The sequence below is a fragment of the Alligator sinensis genome, unplaced genomic scaffold (assembly GCF_000455745.1).
Source record: "Alligator sinensis unplaced genomic scaffold, ASM45574v1 scaffold211_1, whole genome shotgun sequence".
Lineage (NCBI taxonomy): Eukaryota > Metazoa > Chordata > Crocodylia > Alligatoridae > Alligator > Alligator sinensis.
Genome location: NW_005842024.1, coordinates 2,598,188 through 2,609,158, shown reverse-complemented (window position 1 = coordinate 2,609,158; position 10,971 = coordinate 2,598,188). Strand labels below are relative to the sequence as shown.

The 10,971-nt window shown below is 43.4% G+C and overlaps 1 protein-coding gene across 5 annotated transcripts in view; it reads left to right on the top strand.

Annotated features, from left to right (window-relative positions):
- Window positions 1–10,971, top strand: part of GALNT7 (polypeptide N-acetylgalactosaminyltransferase 7) — a 102,972-nt gene that overhangs the window by 30,584 nt on the left and 61,417 nt on the right. The window contains exon 1 of one of the 5 annotated variants that reach the window (XM_025202413.1): window positions 1,824–1,938. The exons of the other annotated variants lie outside the window; for them this stretch is intronic. The gene's annotated coding sequence lies outside the window, so the exon portion shown is untranslated. Of the gene's footprint in view, window positions 1–1,823; window positions 1,939–10,971 lie in introns of those variants that run through there. 5 annotated transcript variants of the gene reach the window in all.

Below are 10,971 nucleotides of genomic sequence, written 5' to 3'. Positions count from 1 at the left end.
ACGGGGTGGGCGAGGGGCTGCTTTTCCCCACATTCAGCACCAGCTTGTAACCTTCCCCCGCAGCCAGCATTGGCCCCACACCAGCTCCAGGCTCGCCCATCGGGGCTGCACGCAGCCCAGAGGTGGAGGTGGCAAACACTGCCGGGCAGGGCCCAGAGCAGGGCAACAGGAGCATAGGGTCCTGGCTGGCAGGGACTCTGTGGAGCTGGGCTAGCTCCCCACTCTCCCTGCTGGTGCAGCCCAGACTGGCTCCACAGAAATCTGCCAGCCTGTCCACCGCTCTGGGCCCCACTGGTGCTGGCCCTGAGACATTGGTCCCAAGACATTGGGACATTGGTCCCAAGATGGTGACCAGGGGGTGAGGCACCTGCCAAGGAGCGGGACTACCCATACAGCCCTTGACATCTTGCCAAAACTAGGTAAATGGCCCTTCACCCGAAATAATTGCCTGCCCCTGGTGTAGTGTATATAGAGGTGATTGCATAATAACTCAAAAATAAAGTCTTTTGTGTATTGCATGCGTGTAGTGGGTTGTGGGGGGATACGGGAAGGGGTGTGAATGCGTGTGTGAGGGCATAGGATATATTGTAGGGTGTATATGTGGGGGGAGTTGTAGGGGAAAGGTGTGGATTTGTGGGGTTTAAGGGAGGGTGGGGGCTGGGGACAGTTATTTGGTAGGTGCCCACAGGTGGAATGAAATTGCCTGGTGGACCAGATCTGGCTTGTGGGCTGTATTTTGCCTGCCCCTGCCATAGCATGTCCCCTGGAGCCACCTAAGTCCTCTAAAAATTTGTTGTCTGAAACACCATCTTTGTTGTCTTGCTGCACATATTCATTATCTGGCATTATCTGTTTAGCATCGTCTAATCTAGATGCCTTTTTGTATTATTATTTCAATAATGTTACACAGAGAAAGAAATGAATGCCTTGCACTCACTCGGGTAAATGTCAAGTGAATGAAGTTAGTTGGAGAAAGATCAACATTGAAGCATGTGTGGCAAAAGTTGGTACCTTGTTAGCTTGTAAGAAATGTTGTTTATTAGAGCCTGTATCTTTGTAAGTGTTGGTTCAGTGACCTCAAATTGTGGATCACTAAAGCTACCTGGCTTCATCCCCACCCAGAGGGGCCATAAGATTCAAGGCAATATGACCAAATGTAAAGACTTAGAGCATTTAAATGGCATATATATGCAGGAGCATCAGTGAGACTGTTGGGCTATGTCTGCACACAGCCTGCCCACCTGTTCCTATATTCATATTTCTAACACAGAAAGTCTGGTTGTTTTGGACCAGGGTGTTATTTTGCAGCCACTCTCAAGACCTTGGTTTCCAATGTGCTTAAGTAGGAGCTGGAGGTGACCCAAGAGCATCCACACCAGTACATGTTTCAGGTGTGGAACAGGTGGGTGGGGTGTGCTGGCATTGTGTTGTAGGCATGCCCAAAGTCCGTCTTTAACTATTAAGGGCTTCATAGAGCTGGTCTTTTGCTAAAATGTATGTTGGCACATTTCACAAGAGAGAAATAAAGTTTTGGTACCTTCAGAATCCAAAAAATGAAGTCAATGATAGTTTTTTAAGAGGGAGTTAACATACATAGCTTGTATGTTAATGTAGTCCTTGAAGAAAGTTGACTGTAAAGCATTAAACAGTAGTATTCTTGTTGATTTTTTCCTCTTTATAGAAGATATATGAAACATAGACTGCCCACACATTAATCATAGTAGTTCCTTGTCTGCTGATACAAAATGGTAAAATGCATTCTGAGATGTATTTTCTGCACTTCACAGCAAAAGAAAATAAGTCTTCTGTGAGGTGGCTAGTTATGTTTGTCACTAAATGAGCAGGCAATTTGCGAAAGTCCTTTCTGTATTCAGTAAATCAGCTGCAGTGCCACTCGACCTTATGCCTGTGTAACTTTTTGATGTTTACATTTAAAATGTAAGTACTGCATTATTTTTTCTCTAAATATTTCTAAAAAACAAGCAGGACATGAGAATTTTGTTTCCCTCATTAAGCAGGTTATATGTAACTATAATTTCTTGGTGAAGGCCAAGCAAATTTTCTTGAATATTGTACCTAGAGAAGATGTAAGAATGAAGAGCTGAAAGGAGAGATCAGGGACAAAGCAATAATAAAGTATTTTATCTCATCTGTCTAGCCAGTCAACACAACTGATATTTTTGAGGTGTTCATGTGAATATTTGGATTAGAGACAGAAATTACCAGTTACATAAACCAGTATAAGTAATTGGAAACTGGTTCAGATCTGTAGCACAACTCAAGTTCAGTGCACATAAACCACTTTCAAAATGGCCCAAATCAGTTTAGGATAAACTTGGATGGATGTTGTATCAGACTTAACCAATTTAGGTTAAATTGGTTTATTGAACTTCTGTCCCAGATCCCCTCTAGATTCGAGTTAATTCACAATCCCCCCCAGCATCCCAGAATGCTTTGCACCTCCCCTGCAAACTCCCCCTTGCAGGGTAGGTGGGCTAGCCTTGGCCAAAGCTGTCTGCTCCCGCTGAGCAGGCAGGCATGCTCTAGTGTACCTGGGTTTCTGGCTTGGACCACTGCAGGCATTTGGCTGCATTTCCAGAATCAGAGGTGAATGTCTCTTCACTTGCTTATCAGTTCAATCTATGCAGTTTAAAGTAACCTGTGAAGATTAAATCAATTCAGCCTCAGGCTTTTTAACTGACTACTTAGCCTTAGTGACTTTCAGGTGACTTTCCCAAATCCTTTGCACTCTGGCAAAGTTCATGGAAACTTTATGCTTTGTAGATTGTTATGCAAACCAGGGACTTTATTATTATTCAAACAAAAAGCTTACATTTACTATTCATAAATCATAACTAAGGATGACAGAATCTCGAAATTTCATAGATAGACCACATAGAGACTGAGAGGAAGGGATTTTCAATTTTCTTTTAAGCAATTCTAGCAGCGTGCTGTCTCCTAACAGTACCAAGTATGGACAAGTCTTGTATAAGGAATACTGAAGCCATAGCAGTAACTCTACTTCTGTGCAAAAAAATCTACAAACCTGAAGTATGACCAACAGCAGTGCATTAAACTAGTGTATTGTAGTCCAGTGATTCTCAGCCAGGGTGCAATGGCAGCATCCCAAAATCAAGTGTTCTCTCCTATACACGCCTTCTTCCAGCACTCTGGCTGCTGCTGCCTGCCCTATACATCCTACCCTGCTATATTCTTTTCCCTTTTGGGCTCCCACTTCTTGGGGTGCTTCCTGGGGCTCTGGCAGGGTGCTCCTTACCACTGCATTCTAGGTCTTCTGAGCACTGAAACTCCTGACATTTGGGGCACTCTGGGTACCAAGGTCCCTGGAGTTCTAGTGCCTGGAGAAATCAAAGTGCAGCAGCAGGACATGCTGGTATCCCGAACCACATGAATTGTAGGGAGTAGGGGCACTGTGAGTGCTGGCATGTTTGGAGGCTGAATCATCTGTCTAACTGCACAGTCAGTACATTATGGAAAATGGCAGTGCAAGTGTCTGTACTGTCTTCACATATTGAGGAAGTGAGAGGGTAGTTCTGACTTCATCTCTGTTTAGCCAGTGACCTATTGTTTTGACTGCCAACAAAGTTGTGAATTGTTTTGGTAATGCTGGTACCCATTCGTGGGCTAAGTTAACCAAACTTCTTTCCTATAGACTGTTTTGTTGATCAAAGAGTCTATCCAATGTTAGCTGCAGCCAGTTATTATAGATCATGCTTGTGTTGAGAAGCTTGATTATTTTTTTTTTTTTTTTTTTTTTTGCTGCCTGAAGGCAGAACAGTTTACCACCACCACACCCATCCCCTCCCTGTCCCTTAGGTATAATCATCTGACTCAAAGTGAAATAGTTGCTGCGTCTAAGTGGAACTTACATGGTTTCTAACATTCTTAAGAGCAGTCCTATGCAGCATGCTTGAGTCCCTGCATCTAATCGTGTAAGGCAAGGTTCTTTGGGTAGATGTGATATCTTTTGTTAGACCAACTAAATAGTTGGGAAAAAGTTATTTGCAAGCTTTCGGGCAGAAACACCCTTCTTCAGGCATTGGGAAACTGCTGTTTGTTCTGAGTTCTCCAAAGTAGAAAAGAAGCTAAAAATGTGATAAGAAATCTGTGAAAATGTAAGTGAGTGGAAGTTTGGAAGACAATGGGTAGAGATAGGAGGGGAGGTGGGGAAGTGGCAGGGGAAATGTGTGAAAGGAATGCAAGTTGTCAACTTCAGGCAGGTACCTGGTGAATCAGATGTCAGGCAGGTTGTAATGTGTCATAAATCCAATGACTATATTAAGTCCATGATTTTTTAGAATCTAGTAGATTTATGAAGTGAAGTTTGTAAACTCATTTATGAAAGGTGTTTTGTAAATTCCCTTTGAGGATTAGAACTGAGAGATTGGAGAGGGAGAGAATGTCTTGTGAGAAGTGGGCACCCACTGGTAATTGGATATTTTTATCTTTGATAGATTTTCGGTGTGTGTTCATTCTGGTACGCAGTTGTTGTTTGGTTCCTCCTACATATTTTCTATCAGGGCATTTGGTGTACTGGATGAGATGTATTTCTGGAAGTGTAGGTGTAAGATCCAGGAATGGTGATGGTTCTGTTGTGGGGTGTAGTAATTGTGGGACTGGTGAAGATGTGTTCACAACATAGAACATTTGCACCTTGATGGATAGTCAAGATAAGGAGCGACAAGAAAGAAGGACTGCTATTATCTTCAGGGATTTGGTGAGATACAATATAGACATTGCAGCTCTGAGTGAGACAAGACAACCATATGAGGGTCAGCTGAGGGAAAAGAATGGAGTCCATTCTCCTAGAAGAGAATGGAGTTGCCTTCTTCTAGAAGAGGAAACTGGCCCAGGACAGACATGTCCACAGTATTGGTTCACCATCAAGAATCAACTTGTCAGTCAACTTAGCTCTCTGTGGGCATTAACGAATGTCATATGACACTTCCTCTTAAGCTCAGCAACAGCCAGTATGCTGCCACTGTCAGCATGTATGCCCCAGTGCTTGATGCTGATGGTGAAGCTGTCAAAGAACAGTTCTACTCCAACCATGACCACATTCTAATACTTGCAAGGAGAGCAAGATCACTCTCTTTGGTGACTTCAACTCCAGGGTTGGACATGACCTGGAACTCTGGAATGGTGGCATTGGGTAGAAAGGGGGAGGGAAAGCCAACTCCAGTGGCATCCTTCTCCTGCGCAAATGCATGGAACATGGTCTTGTCATCATGAACACCATCTTTAGACAGAGTGACAAGTACAACACATGGAGACACCCTTACTCTAAGCACTGGCACTTCCTTGACTGTGTTTTTGTTAGAGCCCATGATCAAATGGATGTATGTATCACACACGAGCCATGTAGGAAACCGATGACTGCTGGACAGATTACTATCTTGTCAGAACCATTATGAGGATCCAGCTTGCTCTGAAACACTGAAAAAAACCAAAAGCAATGCAAAGAACTCAACATCGAATCTCTTCAAGATCCAAAGGTCTGTAAGGATCTTCAGCAGTGTCTGTATGGAAAGCTCTCTGCCCTGTCCACAAATGAAGACAACATTGAGAAACTCTGGCAGGTGTTTAAAACCACCATTCAAGTGAACTGTGCAGAATCCATTGGGTATTCCACCCGTCAACACCCAGACTGGTTTGATGAGAGTGACGGTGAGATCCAAGCCTTCCTTAACTGGAAGAGAAGGACTTATTCTCTGTGGCAAGATGATACCTCATCTTAGCAGAAGGATGCATATATACATATATAGCTCCTCAAAGCCAAAGTTTCAAGGAGGATCCAGGAAATCGGAAATCAAAAATCAGATCCAGCTGTGTGCTGACAAATATGACATGCGTAGCTTTTTCAAGGCAACAAAAGCCATCTACAGCCAAACTTCCTACAGTCCTACTTTCCTGCAATTGCTGGATGGCTCTGCTCTTCTCAAAGTGTATCTATCCCAGCTAGATGGAAAGAGCATTTGGAGGCACTCCTAAACCGTGAGTCGACTGTGGCAGATACCACCATTGAGTCTATCCCCCAACACCCTGAAAAAGGATGCATCACCAACCCTCCTATCATGGAAGTCTGGTGTGCCATCAAGGAAAAACAGAACAAGGCTTCTGGACTAGATGGCATGCCTGCTGAAATGTACAAGGCCGGCAGCAAGGAATGGTATTGAGACACCACAAACTTATTCTATTAATTTTGAACAATAAAGATACCCCTGGGGACTTGAGGAAAGCCAACATTGTGACTGTCTTCAAGTCAGGAGATAAGTCTGTGTGTGGGAAGTATTGAGGTATCACTGCCATTTCCACAGCAGGGAAAATCTTTGCTTGCATCCTCTTAAGCCATCTTCTACCTCTTGCTGAGAAATCCTGCCAGAACCACAGTGTAGTTTCAGACCATCCTGTGCATGGGCGATGGGTGCCATCTTAGTCGGAGGGGGCACTTGCCCCCCCAGCAACCAGTCAGCAACCAGGGGGGATGCCCCCCACGGCCAGTCTCACCATTGGGGGAGGGGGTCCCCCCACGGCCGATCATGAAACTTCCATTCCAAAAGTGGCCGTGACCACTTCCAGGAGTGCTGCGGCACTCCCACTCTCCGGCCAGCGCTCGCAGGGGGGCACCAGCGCTTTCAGGGGGTGCACCCCCTACACATAGCCACTGATCCTGTGGAGCAATTGACATGATCTTTGTTGCCTGCCAGGTCCAAGAAAAGTATCAGGAACAACACCTGGTCTTTTATATGGCCTTCATTGACCTCACTAAGGCCTTTGATTCAATCAGTCGCAAAGCCTTATGGAAAATATTGACCAGATTTGGATGGCCTGAAAAGCACATCAGGGTCCTGAGGCTTCTTCATGACCAGATGACTGTGACCAGCCTATGTAGCAGATTGGAGACAGATAGGTTTGTCATCCGACTGGGGTCAAGCAAGGATATGTCATTGCCTAAACTCTGTTTTCCAATTTTTGACAGTTATCTTGGTTCTCATTAAGGTTCGCCTTCCTTCTAGAACTGATGCAGAATACTAAATGGATGGAGGGCTCTTCTGTCTGGGACACTTTTGGTTGAAGACCAAAGTACTCAATAGTTCAGTATGTCTATGACTGCTCCATCCTTGTGCACACTGTGCATAACCTCCAGATTGTGCTGAATCTTTTTAGCAAAGTCTACAGAACTTTGGGCCTCTTTCTTCATGGAGAAGATAAAAGTGTTCTATTGCTCTGCCCAAGGCCACGAAGTTGACTTCCCCTCATCCAAATGACTAATGAGAGAGACTCTGGAGGTAGTTGAGCACTTGGTGTACTTTGGTAGCGACCTCACTCAGAGTGAACGTTGATGAGATCCAGCACAGGATCCGGTGTGCAAGTGCCTCATTGGGAAATTGCTTCGGCTTGTCTTTATTCATTGCAGTCTCTGGAAAAACACCAAGATCCAGGTCCACAATGTAGTCATCCCCACTCTCTACAGATGTAAAACATTGTCATCCTTGCTGGATAAACATCCACATCAAATGAGAAGTTTGCTGCACAAACACTGTCATCCTTGCTGAAGCCAGTATTACCAGCATTTAATCTGTGGGTGTATCTACATGAGATGTTTCAAGCACAGTAAACTAATTCTAGTGCACATTAGTGTGGCAGGAAAAACCTGCCCTAATGCACAGTAGAATTATTCTACTACACATCAGCGTCCCTAAAACACTACTGTGCAGTAGTGCCGGTTACTGCACGTTTAGTTAGTATCTGTTATTACAGGTACTAAACTAAATGCACAGTAACCACTGCAGTGTAGGCATGCCCTGTGATCCTCAAGCACCAACTTCACTGGACCGAACATTGTATCTGAATACCTGACTCTCTACTCCCAGCTTAGTAATGGCTTGAGATCTCATGGTGGCCAGAGGAAATGCCACAAGAACACATTAAAGCAGGGGTGGGCAAAATACAGTTCACGGGCCGGATCCAGCCCACATGGCCATTCTATCCGGCCTGCAGGGCCCCTAAAAAATTTAGAAAATTAATATTTATCTGCCCTTGGTTCCTGTCAAAAATGATAGGAACCAAAGGCAGTACAACTAAGGGGAAGTCCGGCGGGCTCCCGCAACAGCAGGGCCCGCCTGGCCCCACCCCCCAGCCAGAAACTCCAGCTGGGGCTTCTGGCCTGGGAGCACATGGCTGCCCCACGCTGGAACCGCAGGTAAGGAGGAAGGGGGACCCTGGACAGGGAAGGAGTGCGAGGGGGGAAAAGCGGCCCCTCGCCCGTCCCGTGGCCGGTGCCCCGCACTGCAGCCACTCGCAGCCTGCGTGGGGCTGCCTGTGCCTGCTCTGGACAGCCCCATGTGGGCTGCGAGTGATTGCAGCACGTGCCACCCCTGCCCGCATCCCCCGGACGAGCCGCTTGCAGCTCCGTGCCCCGTCTTGGCAGTGCTAGGCTTGGCCCTCCCTTACCATTGTTGTGGCAGGCAGATCTAATCCCCAGTGTTGAGAGAGGAAGTGGGGCTAGGGCTGCCGCCTCAATCTGCCCTGCCCCCATAGCCCTTTCCCCTCCCCACAGACTTATCTGCTGCGGGGGAGGGGGAGATCTTTGGTTCCTTTTAAATTCCAAAAAGTGATTTCTGACCTAAAAAGATTGGAGACCACTGCTGTAGATGATGGATCTAGTGGTATGCTTAGGATGAAAGTCGGTGATGTGAAGGCAGCTGTGGTAATCAGTTGGCTTCCAATATAACGTAATGGCAAAGTAGGCGTTGCAAACCTTCACCATGGTTTCTAGGTAATGAATTTGCTGGGTGAAATATTTCAGAGTTAGTTTGATGGGGGAGTAGAAATCATTGGTCCTGGTGAAATTTCTCTCGATTTCTTCCTGTGTTTCTATATAATGAATATGTCATTGATATACCTTAGGTATATTGGGATGAGACAGAAGCTGCGGAGAAAATGGGCTTCAAAGTCTGTCATAACTATTTTGGCATGTTGGAGTGGCAAATGTGTCCATCCAATTTTAGGTATAGGGAGTCCCCAAACCTATACATAGTGGAAAAGTTTGATGGAAACAGAAGCAGTGTCATTTTGGGGATATTGTTCTATTTAATTAGTCACAGAATCAGATGGGAAAAGGTCTATAACTGTTCTAGGTTGACTCAAGCTTCATAAATATGCTCTAATATCATGGCTTTGTTAAGTATTTATTTAAGTCTTTATAATGGTCCAGTATTGGCATTTCCAGTTCTCCAAATGTATTTGCCATCTGTTGTGCAAAAAGTGTTTCATCTTTAATTAATTCTGGTTTTTGATTTGTTAAATTGAGACAGAATATTTTCTTCTTCATCTGTACTTTTTTGTTCAAAGTTGTGAAATTGGTTGGGAACTGCAAAGGTAGGAAGCCTAGCTGCACTTAAATATCTCTGAAAATCTGATCTATGATAACCAGATCCATCAGGTCACTAACTATAATTATGTCCTCTGTTTATTAAATCGATTGTACTGAAATTAAAAATTTTAATTTTGATTAAATATGCTGGATGTATACGTTTAAAGTAGAATGTTGTAACTAATTTAAAATGATGCTATTTTAGTATATTTAGCTGAATTGAATCTAATTTCCATCCAAATGCAGCCTGACAACTTTTGAAGTGAAAAACGATGGTTAATAAATAAGAAATGAGTTGTTCACCCTTTTCTAATATAATATTATGTACATTAAGAATCTGAATTAAATTATATTAAGTTATATAATTACATAAATAGATGTGTACAGATATTTTAGCCTCCTGAGTAGGAAAAAGAAGCACAAAATTTACTTAAAAGGCTATATATGTGGTTACAATTCAACCTCTTGTTAATGGTAATAGCAAACAATGAGAATGGACCATTCGTTAGAAAAATAACTTGAAAGTACAAATGCAGAGTAAGATTTTGATCAAAATTTCCTGCTTGTCGAGTCAAAATTGGTGATTGAAGACCCTTGGATTTTAATCAATCCTCTCTGCTCCATCAAGCAATATAGCTAGTTGCTGGAAGGAGGAATCGTCCTACAGCTGCTGCAGGAACCACAATCTCCATTTTTCTAATGCGGTTGTTATCTAGCTCTTGTCTAGAAAAATGGATCAACACAGCTGGGGTCTTTTCCTTCCATCCTTTTTTCTCTGACAGTGACTTAAAATGGAAACACTGTCATAGGTTTAACAATAGCATCACTCATGAAGTTAAAAAATATTTCCAAGGGCTGGGTTAACAAGAGAGGGGAAACTCTTAGTTGAAACATGCTCATAGTACTGAATGCACGTGAACGTGCGGGGCATTGGCATTGACTAGAGCTAGACATATTCTAAGCTTTGTGAGTTTGCACAGCTCCCATCTGCATTATGCAATCATTGAGGGTTGGTTCTGATCCCTGAAAGTAAGTTTTGTTTCTTTTATCCATGTTTTATACTTCCCCATTGATTTCTTCATCTCCCTGTCATACTTCATTATCTATCGTCAGACATTTTTCACTTGGCACATAAGCTTTTTGGTTAATTAAGTAACCACTGCTTTTCAACAAGATGTACCCATTTATTCACAGTCCTTAAAAAGACAAGCTGTAGAACAAGCTTTCTTTTCATTAAAGCCTTTTCTTTGGGGCAAAGAAATCTCCATTGTCCAGATGACTCTCTACATTGGTGTGGATGTGAGTTTGAGGGGGCATCTTTTAGGATGAGTAGGAAATCAAATGGTACCAAACACCTTCAATTATAATTCAAAAATACCTTTTCAATTATAATAAAAGTTCTAGAAATATTTTTATGCTTGTCATACACATGATCATAATAAAAATGATGTAATCTGATTCCTTTTAAGATTAGCAGCCTAGAATGCAAATTTACATGGTTTCACAAAATGGCTTGTTCTGTATTTTGATTACCATATTTACTTGAATCTAAGTTAACCCTGAATGGAAGACGA